We start from the raw sequence: 12336 nt of genomic DNA on the forward strand, positions 1-12336 counted from the left end.
ACTGCTGTCCTGATTAATGGTCTTATAAGAACACTGCCATAGAGCACGGTCTCAGTGAACTAAACCTGGAACCAAACGCTTAGGAAAACAGAAAGGGCTTTTTCATCACATTCAAGGAAGATAAGAGAAACCACGGAGGTTCATACCTGCTGAACAGGAAAGACAGTGTCGTCGGCTGATAAGAAACATAAAACTCTGTGGTTATTGTTTATGTTTATGTCTCTGCTGGTTTAAAAAATAAAAAAAGCAGGTTGCTATTGTAAGTGATTCAAATCTCCATCTTCCAATGAGTTTCATGAGGAAACAAGAGAACCCCTAAGTGAATGTGTTGGGGATTTCTGGGGAAAATGAGAGTAAAGTCAAAAACACTGGGAGTTTGGTAAATGTTATGTTTTCGAAAAGTGTGTATCAGAACCCTCAGCTTGAGGCAAAGCCATGTCCTCTAAAGCCATGTCCACCACTCTGGTGTGCCTGGGGTGGACCCATCAGGGAAGGGTACTGAGTGAGGACCTTCTACCAAAGGGCTCCTTGTGTCAGGAAGGCATCAGGCTGACAGGCCTGGGCCAATCGAAATGCTTTGATTATTGGAGGGAACGCGCAAATGCCAGGTATGAACCTGCCCCCCAGACTCATCAGGAAATTGGCCATCTCATGTATTTACAGGTCCTACCACCAGTGTGGAATCTACCGTCCCCTTGAAAGAAAGAGCAGGGTCCAGGAAAAAGGAGGACTGTTGGTATTGTTTTGTTTTCATAAGTCCACTCTCTGAGCTTGAACTGCCTGCCAACCAAAAGACAGGGATTGGAACTCTGAACACTGACAGGGATGAAGAAGTGCTAGTTGTCCCAGATTCTAAAATTTGCAGAGAATGGCAGAAAAATTCTAGCGAAATTAATCTATTTCTTATGCTTGTTCCAGATGTATTTAATTAAGTTTTCATTATTTTCCCTTCTGATAGAATAAAGCTCTAGCTCTGCATTTGTAGTTTCTCTCAAAAGCCCAGCACCGAGCAGAGATTCGGCTGAGTGTTTGAGCGTGCTGTGCCGAGACAGAGCAACTGTGCTGCAGAAGTTGTTTGGCTCCTTTTTGGAAACCAGGGCCACATGGAAGTCTGCTCTCCTTCCTCCCCTGTCCTAGAAAGAGCAGGAACTCAGTCACGCTCCGCAGCCCTAAGGGAGGCTGATGTTCGTCAGATACACCTTAATGTTACAGGGTTGTGTTTCTTAAACCCAATACCTTACGATGAACACGGAGAGAAGGTGCTAGCACTTGAGCTTTGCCTGTGGGGTCAGACTTAACGACCTTCGGGATCCTTCCCAGCTCTGCAATTTACACAGTCATTCTGAGAGCTGTATAACCTCCAAAGAGATATGGAGTCATCACAGACGGATTCAGAGCTATTTGCAAGTTCGTGTTGAACACGGTAGACCAAAGAATGTAGGCATTCTTATCAGTAAGTCATGTGTAAACAAATGGTTGAAATTTCTGGTTTTTTTAACAATGAATCAACAGTTTTTAAAATATACCTAGCCTTTGACGTAGCAACACCACTTCTAGAAATATATCCTAAGGAAATATTTAAGAATGGTGGAATGTTTTCCAACACCACCAAGCAATTCTCAGAATACACCGACTAGACGTCCTACAAATTTAACTCAATTCTGACACGATCTACCTGGAGTCAGCGTCCCATCTCGTCCCAGAAGACTATCCCCCCACTTCAGATGCCAGTCAAAAGTCCAGGTTGTTGCCTGTGCTTCTGACCCACTGGCTATAAATCAAAGAGTCTTACGACCCCCCTCTTCAGATTCAATTAATTTGCTACGATGACTCTTACACTAAAAAAAAAAATCTCTTTGCTTACTAGATTACCAGTTTATTACAAAGGCTATTATTAAGCATCCTAATCAACAGCCAGATGAAAAGGTGCACAGGGTGAGATCCAGAAGGGTCCAGAGCACAAGCATTTCTAACCCTGTGGAACTAGGGCATGCCACCCTTCTGACAGGTGGGTGCTGCTCACTAATCCAGACGTCCCTCAGACCCCCTTGTTCAAGAGTTCGTGTGGAGCTTAACTGGCAGCTCCTCACCCCCGCCTCCCTTTCCATTTTCAGGGCTCAGTGGGTGGGGCTGAAAGTTCCAACCTTCTAATTCCTTGGTCTTTCTGGTAACTGGCTCCATCCCGAGGCTCTGTAGGGTCCCCACCCTAACTCACCTCATTAGCATAAACTCAAATGTACCTCATTAGCATAAACTTATGAATGATGAAAGATATTCCTATCACTCGGGAAATTCCAAGGGTTTTAGGAGCCCTGTGCCAGAAACCGGAGACAAAGACCAAAAACATTTCTTATACACCACAAAGCTTTTCAAAGAATCTGGCACTAAAGTGTTCATATGATGTTTTTAAAAATCTTGTTTAAAAGCCAGAAAATATTTAAATGCCCAGCAACGGGAGGATAGGTTTAGTAAACTGTTGCCCATGTGTGCACTAGAATACTGGGCAGGCATCAAAAATGAGGCGGTAAATGTGTATTTATTTATCAAAGTGAAAGAGTAGATGAGAAAAACAGTATCCCAGTACGATCCCAGCTTTGCCGCAGACACACCCACATAGACACTGGAAAAAAAAAAAAAAAACTTATAGGAACTACAACAAAAAATTAAACAATTATACATCATTACCACTGGTGATGGAGTAAAAGATGACTTCTACTTTCATCTCTTAATATTCCTTTTCTAAATCTCTACAGTAAGTACAATTTTGTGTTGCAAAAAATATTTAAAAGACCTAAGTATGACATGTGTATTAATTTTTGTGTCCAATAATTATTTACTGAATGTCCATTATTCAGCAGGCCTCGTGGATATGCAAATCTCTCTATAAAATCCTCGTTAACTACTTGCCAGTTTTCTTAGCAATGCATAAGCCAAAGGCACCTAGTACAGTGGTTACAATGAACAAAAAGGTTGAAAACCTTATTAAAGTCACATAAGAAATTCAAAACAGCAGCCAGGACTTGCAACCTCAAATTCTTAAAGGTGAATTTAAAAAAAAAAAAAATAGATGCTGCTCTCCTACTAGTCCTAATTTTTATCCCTTATCTTGATGTGGTGGTTTGAAGAAAATATTGGCCACAATGCTCTGCAGCTGTGCCCATCAAGAAGGGTCGTCTATTTCCCGCCCTCCAGTCTGGGCTGCTATGGGACTTGACCGTGCCAGTTCTGAGCCTACGCCTCCAGAGATATTGCAGTTTCCACTTTTTTTTTTTTTTAGAACCTTTGACCACCACGTGAATCAGCCCGGGCTAGCCTACTGGAGGGTGCGGGTGCTCGGGAAGAAAGGCTCCAGTCATCTCCTGGTCCAGACGTGGCCATTGTAAGCCAGCTGGCCCCAGCTGCCCCACCAGCTGACCGCAGACACATGAGCAAGCCCAGCTGAGGTCAGCAAAGCCCAGTCCCAACCCACAAAACCACCCGAAGGGGTCTAACCCCAAAAGCCAGCCCACTGAACTGCGAGCTAAATAAATGTTTGCTGTTGGAAGCCACAAAGTTTCAGGGTGGTTTGTCATGCGGCAAAAGCTAACTGTTACACCTCCCCAGCTCATCCAATCCTTCTCATGTCTCAAGGGAGGAGACCAGTGAGGTGAATGAAGTACCCCTGAGAGTCACACCATAACTCATAAACTAGGAGAAGGACCTCTTTCTCCAGGCCACCATGCCAGTGTCCCAGCCGCTGAGCACTTTAGAAGGGATGAGGTTAACAGAGTTCGCATGCATGGACAGAATTAATCCCTTGGCAAAACAAGGCCAGTCAGTGGGCTTCAGGTTGCCATGAGCTCTAAGTCTTCTTGCCAGCGCAACAGTTTGGCTGCAGGAGAAAGGCAAAAATGCCACGTTCTGTTCTAGCCTGGTCCCGTCCCAATCAATTCCAGCATTTCCCAGACTCAGAGACCACCTAGGAGCTGGGCCTCAGAGACCTCAGAAGTGTTCTCTCTCACTCTTACTCTTTCTTTTTACTTCTTTCTCTTCTCTCCCTTCCTCCCTCCTCCTCCTCTCTTTTCTTCTTTGATCTCTTTCTTTCTCAAAAAGCCAGAGGAGCATGACTCATCCACCCTCACGTCTTTCCCCGACCTCACCCCCTCCATGCCCAGAAGAGGTCACACTGACAGAGAAACTAATCAAAAATCACCAACCTACACCAAACCTCAGGATGGCCCTACCACCAATCATAAGATGCTCCACTTCAAAGTGCTTGGCCCTAAACGTTAGCCAATTAATCCTCGCAGCCACCCCATGTGTTCATTAGACCTCATTATTCACAAGTTACAGACCAGCAAAACAGAACCAGAGAGCACAGTGGCTGTGCCCAGGGCACACGGGGCAGGACGAGGCCCTCGGCGTCCCCGGCCCTGGGGGCCGAGGCCAGGCCCTGACCACGAAGCCACAGCACCCCCCCACCCCCACCCCCAACGCCATGCGGGCTCAGAGGCCGGTGCCAAGGGGCAGCTCAAACTTTTCCTTTTCCATTAGCCACAGGTGTGTTTTACCACAGCCTAACTAGCAGCTACTATTTATTCTCTGGGATTTTCTAAAAATGTGCTTTTGGAGGCTTTCAAGCCAAAGCCATTCCCAGCATCACTCTTTATTAAATCGAGCCACAGAAATGTATTGAAAATCACGAGCATTTTGAAACATACTGAGTCCTTTATGGCTGAAATAATCTAATAGACAAGCTGTTGTTAATTTACAACCTTAATTTTCAGACACACTTCTTGAGTCAAAAGTACTTCCTGCTCTGGAATTCCTGTAGGGATACAGGTGGCCTCGGACTAAGTACACATCTACTGTACATTAAAATGTATTTCTTACTTAACTTAAACATTTCTGAAATCTCAAGTTTATGTCTAGACTATTTTAATCAGCTAAATGTCATAATAAGCCATATGTTGGTCTTGATCGGTTACATACACCAGCCCCACTCATAAAGTATCAAAAGGTGTTTTTAAAGAGAAGTCTGTGTTTGTTTTACCAAGAAAATGGTGCTTTCAGACTATCATATCAGACGTGCTGGCAGGCAGAAAAGGACCTGACGTAACTGGTGGAAAAAATGGGGTTTTCTCCCTCTTCTCCCCCCGTGTACCACTCCATCAATACCACTTTTAAGCTTCAGAGTTTTGAGGGCGTAAGCTTACATGGGTCTAAAATGTCCACAAAGCATCAGCACTTCAACCAGGATGGTGCTGAGCAGGTCTTCGTGTTGCTGCTGGTCTCAGTTTTACAGGGCTTCCCTGCCATCAGTTCATCCCCATCTGAGTTAGCCTGTGTCTCTCAACCCTCCGGACAGCCACCAAGTCACCCAAACATAAGGCTGGGGGGCAGTAAGAGCGCTGCTGACTGAAGAGGGGTCCAGAGAGTCCCTGACCACCTGTCCTGCCTCCAGTGTTGTGGGAGCATCTCTGGTCACAGAAATGAACACAAGGACCCCGGCGCCCGCATGTGCGGGGCTGGAAGTTTCAATGGGGGAAAGACAATAACTTCACAAATAATCACAGAAATCCATTTTCATCACGGCTCTGAAGAGAAAGTGCTTTATACTATCGACGTTCATTCCAGGGGCACAGACTGGCATGAAGGAACAGGGAGGGGTGCCCCCAAGAAAATGACAGGAGGCACCGACGTTGGGAATAAGGCGGACCTGGTCAGTTGAAGGTGCATTTGAAACTAGCAAAATGATGACTGTATAGGAGATAAGGAGGGAGAGGGGAAAAAGGGAAAGTGTGTGAGGCTAGGAGAGGGAAGGAAATGAGAGGAGAAAAAGGGATGAGGAAGAAGACAAGAGGATAGAAGAGAATGGATTCAAGTCTATCAACTTCTTACTTTTATGACAAGCCAGGAAGCATCAGAAACTGTCTCAAATCACTTTGTTTCCAGTTCCAGAGAAACATCATTGAAGAAGTACTCATTAATCAGATGGGAAAAATGAAAGCTCTCTTATCAACCAAAACTAAGGAGGGTTCTTAATTCAAACTTTGAGGAGAGGAAAAAGAAAAGCCACAAAATGATACTTAAAGGGAAACAGGTAAATTGGTTTTAATGTTGGCACTTGATAAAATTTTATGAACTGTGGGTTGTGAGTAAGAGTTCTTGCATATAGACTTTTTGGAGATGAAAATGGTCCGGAAGCTTGTGCGTACCAAGCCTGGACAGAAACACAGGGGAGTTTGTTTCCCGTGATAACATGCAACCACATAATTGCTCTTGGTTCGCATAATCAGGTGAGCAAGAAATACTTTTTTATAATAATATTTTCATTTTTTTTATTTGGAGGGGGATAATTAAGTTTATTTATTTATTCATTTACTTTTTAATGGAGGTACTGGGGATTGAACCCAGGACCTCATGCATGCTAAGCATGCGCTCTACCACTGAGCTATACCCTCCTCCCCATGATAATATTTATAAATGATGGTGTTTTCTCCGGGCATCTTCTCAGTGAATTCTCTGTCTTTCCCCACTGGAATAAGTGATCCTGGAGGGGAACAGAATGTGGTAGCTCCACTTGTGTCTCTCCGTTGTGCCTGCAAACTGCATTACGCTACGTTCTTCACCCTCCCGGTGCTGATCAGGACTCACACTCCGCTTAAGCCTGTACAGGCACGGGGGTAGTTTGGGTGCCACTCACCATCTACTTCTGGTTCTTCTCCTTCTAGGAAGATGGTTTGATTACACTTGCCACCCCCCTGAAATGAGGCTTGGCCACATGACTTACTTGTCCAATGAAATGTCAGTGGAAGTGGTGTAAGTCACTTCCAGGGGAACAGTTAAAGTGCAGGTGCAAGACTCTCCTCTTTGTCTTCCCCTGTTGCAGTGATCTCACAAGTAATTATCAAGAAGGAGTTATGCCAGTAGAAGCCCCGAGTGATTACAGAGACCCCTGCTGGCCGGTATGGCGCATGTTACATGAGAAATGGAACGCATCCCATTAGGCAACTGAGATCAAGCGGGCTTTGTACTATAACCGAACCCATTCTAGGTCCCTAAGGATTGATGTTAGGATCCTTTTGTCATTTTCACCCTGCTCCCTTCCTCTGTGCCACCTGCTCACTCAAAATCATTCCAACTCAATGTTGGAGATGGGTTGACACCCTGGCTCTGTCATTTCCTTGCTAGGATCTTGAGAAAATGAATTTGCAATTCAAATTCGGTTTCTCTACCTGTAAAATGGAGCTAATAACATTACCTCCCTTGTAGGGCTGTTATGCAAATGCCAGTAAAGCCCTTAACTCAGTGACCAGCCTGGAGTGATCACTCAATAACCCTTCATTAAAAAGGAAGCACCGGTGGAGGAATAATTTCCAAATGGCATCTAGTGAGGAATGAGAATATTTTCCAGAGGATGGTAGGGTTTTATCTGGATGTGAAATCCTGGGGTTGAGGGAGGAATTCAGTGAGCTGTGAGGGACAGGGGCAACAGGTTGGAAAGCACCTGAGTTCGGGGAAACGTTAACAGACGTGTCTTCATAGATGGGAGGAAATGATTAGGGAGACGTGGAAAGATAGAACAGAACAGTGAGTTGAACTTGGACACTGGATCCAGACCCAGAAGCCAGACCGAGAGGCTTGGGGTTTGTCTCATATTTTACCTTATTCAGTAAAATTGGGCACCTTGTCTTTAGTTCTTGTGAAAAATGTTTTTACTCAAAGTACATTTTCCTAATAAACCCAGATACAATCATGAAAAAAAAACATCTGTTTTTCCCTTCATATTGTTCAGAAGCAAATCCCAGTTTGATTTTATATTCAGAAGCTTGTTCAGCTCTAATATTAAAAAGACATAATGGGACTCAAGTGGTACATAAAACGATTTCAAAGGAATTTAAATTTAAAAAATGTTTAATGAAGCCCCTTATTAACCCCCAAAACACCAAAGGTAAGTAAATTCTTAAGGCTTTTCTTCCATTTTCCATCTAAGATAAAAGCTTTTTATAAGAGTAAATATGAGCATTCTGTTAATTTAATCTAATGGGGAAGGTCATTTAGAGTTAAAGAAACTTCTGAATTATTTGCTATGTTTAAAGCTGTCTTAATACTTTCTAGAACAACACAAATCATAGGTTAACAAGGTGTTGGGCAGGTAGACATCTTAATGAAGAGATAATCACTGGTAATTTTGTCTTAATGAGTTTGATGTAAATGTGTTCTGTTACAATGACTTAAAGAGTGAAGGGGGAAGTTCTTTCCCCCTTTAAACACAATCATACCACGAATTAGTCAGTATTAGACACAAATTGAATGAGCTCAGCTCCCTGTCCTCCAGTAGCTCACAGTCTAATGTAAGCAAATGACAACAATAAGCTTCAAGATGCTTTGCCAGACGTAAAACCAGAGTCTTATCGATAGGGTACCTAAGGGATGGTCTCCTGGGTTCTTTGTATGATTTCCTCGTTTAACAAACTTCATTTCTAAGAATAGTAGAAGGTGCTGCCACTTTTCAACTGAAGGTTTAATTCCACTCTCATCAATTACAAATTAGTGGGTTCTAAACATATTAAGATCTTAATGCATGTAATCTGTTACAAGCATCTTCTAAAATCTTACCTGTCATTGGCTCCAAACTTACCTCTTTGCTCTTTTCTTACTTGAAACTCCAACACTCACTGAAACCTTTGGGGGAAAGTAAGTGTCTGTTTACACATCACTCGGTTGAGAGCTTCTTGGTGATGAGGGTTGCAGCTTTAGTTTCCTTTGATTTCCTAGATCCTACAACAAATTAATAAAAAGTGAGAAAGAAGCCAGGAAGAGAAAGAAAACTACCAGATGATACCACTTATATGTGGAATCTTAAAAAAAAAAAAAAAAAACTGACTTATTTACAAAACAGAAACAGACTCCCATAGAAAATAAACATGGTTATCAGGGCAGGAAGGGGATGGGAAGGGATAAATTGGGAGGCTGAGATTTGCAGATACTAATGTATATAAAATAGATAAAGAACAAGTTCATACTGAACAGCACAGGGAACTATATTCAATATCTTGTAGTAACTTATGGTGAAAAGAATATGAAAATGAATATATGTATGTTCATCTATGACTGACGCATTATGCTGTACATCAGAAATTGACACCAACATTGTAAACTGACTATACTTCAATAAAAATATATACATACCAAAAAATGAGAAAGAAAGAAAATGAGTGAATAAGTAAATGAGTGAATGAGTAAGTGAAAGAATACTTAAAGGAGAGTTTCGTCTGGAGAACAGCCACTGAGCTGAGGAAATTTCACCTAATAAACAGAACCAGAACGGATAAGAATTACTGAGTGCTCACCAGGCACTACATTTGGTTCTGAGCACTTTGTGTTTGTTCATTCAGTCTTCATGGTACAAATGATTGTCTTTATTTTACAAATAAGAAAAATAGATATAGAGAGGTTACATAATGTAGGGAGCTGGATCACGTTTAAGACTCCGTCACTTGGTGTGGGTGGTAATAGCTCAGTGGTAGAGTGTGTGCTTAACATGCACAAGGTCCTGGATTCAATGCCCGGTACCTCCATTTAAAAAAAAAAAAAAAAAGAGTTCATCACTTGGGTACACGGCCCACATGGGTACACTGCACCTAAATTAGTACGCTAGTTTTTGTGTATTTTTCTGGGGAGAAGGGTCGTTCTTGATTCAGATATCCAAAGTGGCCTGTGGCATGCCCTCTCCCCCAAAGTTAAAATACTCTGTATGTTTCAATCTCAACTTGGATACTAATGTTTAGGGAATGAGGCAGTCACAGGCACTAAATTGACTATAAATTTATAGCAATAGTATTTTAAAATAAGTGTTTTCCACACTCCAATTCAATTTCCTCCAGGTTCTCTTGTGCAAGTACACAAACAAGCAAGAAGACCCTGAGAGAAACAAATTCTACCAAACTTCCCTAACTGTACGATCGGGCATTTTCATAAGAGACAGAGAAGGAACTATGAAATCAGGAAAGTGCGACAGTGACCACGTGTTTGCCAACCCATAGCGTTTTCTCAGGTCTCCTTTATTTCGGGGGTGGTCTCAGACACATTCCCCACCTGCCTGGAAGTGAGTTCCCTCCTCCTGGTTCCACTCATCTCTGAGTCTTCTTCTCTCTTCTCCCCAGACATCATCCCTGAACCCTCAGCTCTCCCTTCTCACATTTTGTCAAAGCTCACACACAGCCTCATCACCTCAGCATGAACCTCTAACCAAGACACTCCCCAGTGTTTGAAAACCATTCCGACCTTCCTCCTGAGGGTTAGTCATACACTTTGGACTGCACACTGGACATTTCCAGTGGATGTCCTGTTCTCGTCTCAAGTCAATGCATCTGAAAGTTAACTTAGAATCTCCCCCATCAGCAGGGAGGGTGTAGCTCAAGTGGTAGAGCACATGCTTAGGTCCTGAGTTCAAGCCCCAGTGCCTCCATTGAAAATAAATAAATAAATAAATAGACCTAATTACCCCCCCCCCAAAAAAAACCCAAAACAAAACAAAAAGAATCTCCCCATCAGATTGACTCCATTAATGGTCTCCCAGTTCCATCAGTGATACCACAGTTATTCAGATGGTCTGTGCTTAAAATCAATACACCACTTGTGTGTCTTTTTCTCTCTCATTTCCCCATATCCAAGATGGATCTTTCAAAGTATTTGCCTCTAATGGAAAGGAATATGAAAAGAAAATATATATATATATATATATATATATGTATATATGTATGTATGTATGTTTATGTATTACTGAATCACTTTGCTGTATACCTGAAACTAACACTGTAAATCAACTATAGTTAAATTAAAAAAAAATAGTTGCCTCATCTGTCCCTTCCTTTCAATTTCTCCTCCGCTTATCCTAACCTGGAACATCCTCGTAACTTCCTCCTCCCAAACACCTCTAGTCTCCTGGATTTGTGGGTTGTTTTCTCTCTGCTGATATTCCCTACCCATTGTTTGGGAGTTAACTCAAGTCCCGTCTCTTCCACAGAGCCTTCTCTGGGAACTCTGAAATGCCATCTTTCTCCACCAAGTGGACGAACTATTTAATTGACACCATAAAAGTTCAACAGAGTTTAGAAAAAGATGAGATAACCTTGTATGGCCCGCCTATTTTACAGATGGGGAAACTGAAATCAAAAAGTGTTCTGTGGCTTGTCTGAGGTCTGTGACAGAGACGTTCTGGGACCAAGGACTCTACTCCTAGTCCAGGTCACAGTCTCTGGCACCAGGCTTCCAGCTCCTTGGAAGATGGAAGCATGCCTTTCACTTCTTTGCAGCCTCCTGGATGTCCAGCACGGTATTCTGGGCATAGTAAATGCTCACTAAATAAAAGTAAGATGGAAGGAGGGAGAGAGAAAGAGGCCAGGAGTGGGAAAGAGGAAGGGACGGAACAAAGGATGTCCAGCTAACCTGGCAAAGCTAAGACATCCACACAGGTCCTGGGCCCGCGGGGCAGCCAGGCCCCACCGCCAAGCCAGCACCCTCCTGAGAAGAAGAGAGAAAGCCAGCACCTGGCTGGTACCTGGAGACCACAGGAACACCGTGTCCCAGCCTCCAAGGTGACCACTGCCTCCCCCAGCACTGAGGGACTTCCCAAACCTCCGACTCCTCGTGTGGTTGGTGACTCAGAGCTCTTCCTGTTGTCCAAGGCATCATTTGTAAAGTGCTTTCTTGGAAGAGAAAATGTTTAGGACAGCTGGAAGGGGAGCTCCCTGTGCTGGAGCCACAAGGAGCCTTGTTGTGTGCTGTGTAAGAACACAGGCTTCTTATTTCCCTCTCTTCCCCTCGGCCGTGTTTATTTAAAGCTCCCACCGCCCCCGTGGAGGGGGAGGCCGCCCAGGACTTCAGGCAGGGCCCGGGGAACCATCGGGGAGAGGCCAGCACTTCGCACAGGGACCACAGGAGCTCAGGCCTCGGGGCCCGGGAAGCAGGGAGTCCGGCCAGGACGGTGGGAGGCACTGGAAAAGTTGTTATTGTGTCTTCGGCAATCCTATAATTATTGTGTTTGCTGTTATGATTTCTGTCTCTATTGCCACTTCTCTTGGTAAATCTGTTCCCACTTGTGTCTTCTTCAAAGAGACCTTTTTTAAAAAACGTATTAGATAGCCAGGCCACTGGGTTGACTCCTCAAAGAACCTTAGGAGTTCTGAGGGGCTTGTCTCCGGGTCATAGCTCAGGAGAGGGCGGAAGAGAAGACAGACGCCTCCAGGGAAGACCTGCTTCTGTCAGCAAGACCAGGACCTCAGGGGGGCTCCCCCCCCACCCACTGCCCTTTCGCTCAACCAGCACCACCCAGTGGATTCACCACTACGG

At 43.8% G+C, this 12336-nt stretch overlaps 1 long non-coding RNA gene and 1 other non-coding gene across 3 annotated transcripts in view; both read right to left on the minus strand.

Moving 5' to 3' along the window:
- Window positions 1–12336, minus strand: part of LOC141574992 (uncharacterized) — a 118384-nt gene that overhangs the window by 94511 nt on the left and 11537 nt on the right. For both annotated transcript variants that reach the window (XR_012502197.1, XR_012502196.1), the window contains exon 2: window positions 8624–8763. This is a non-coding gene — a long non-coding RNA (uncharacterized LOC141574992). The remainder of the gene's footprint in view (window positions 1–8623; window positions 8764–12336) is intronic.
- TRNAA-AGC (transfer RNA alanine (anticodon AGC)) lies at window positions 6372–6444 on the minus strand. The gene has a single exon. It is a non-coding gene; the product is annotated as a tRNA-Ala (tRNA).

The sequence above is a fragment of the Camelus bactrianus genome, chromosome 25 (genome assembly GCF_048773025.1).
Source record: "Camelus bactrianus isolate YW-2024 breed Bactrian camel chromosome 25, ASM4877302v1, whole genome shotgun sequence".
Classification (NCBI taxonomy): Eukaryota; Metazoa; Chordata; class Mammalia; order Artiodactyla; family Camelidae; genus Camelus; species Camelus bactrianus.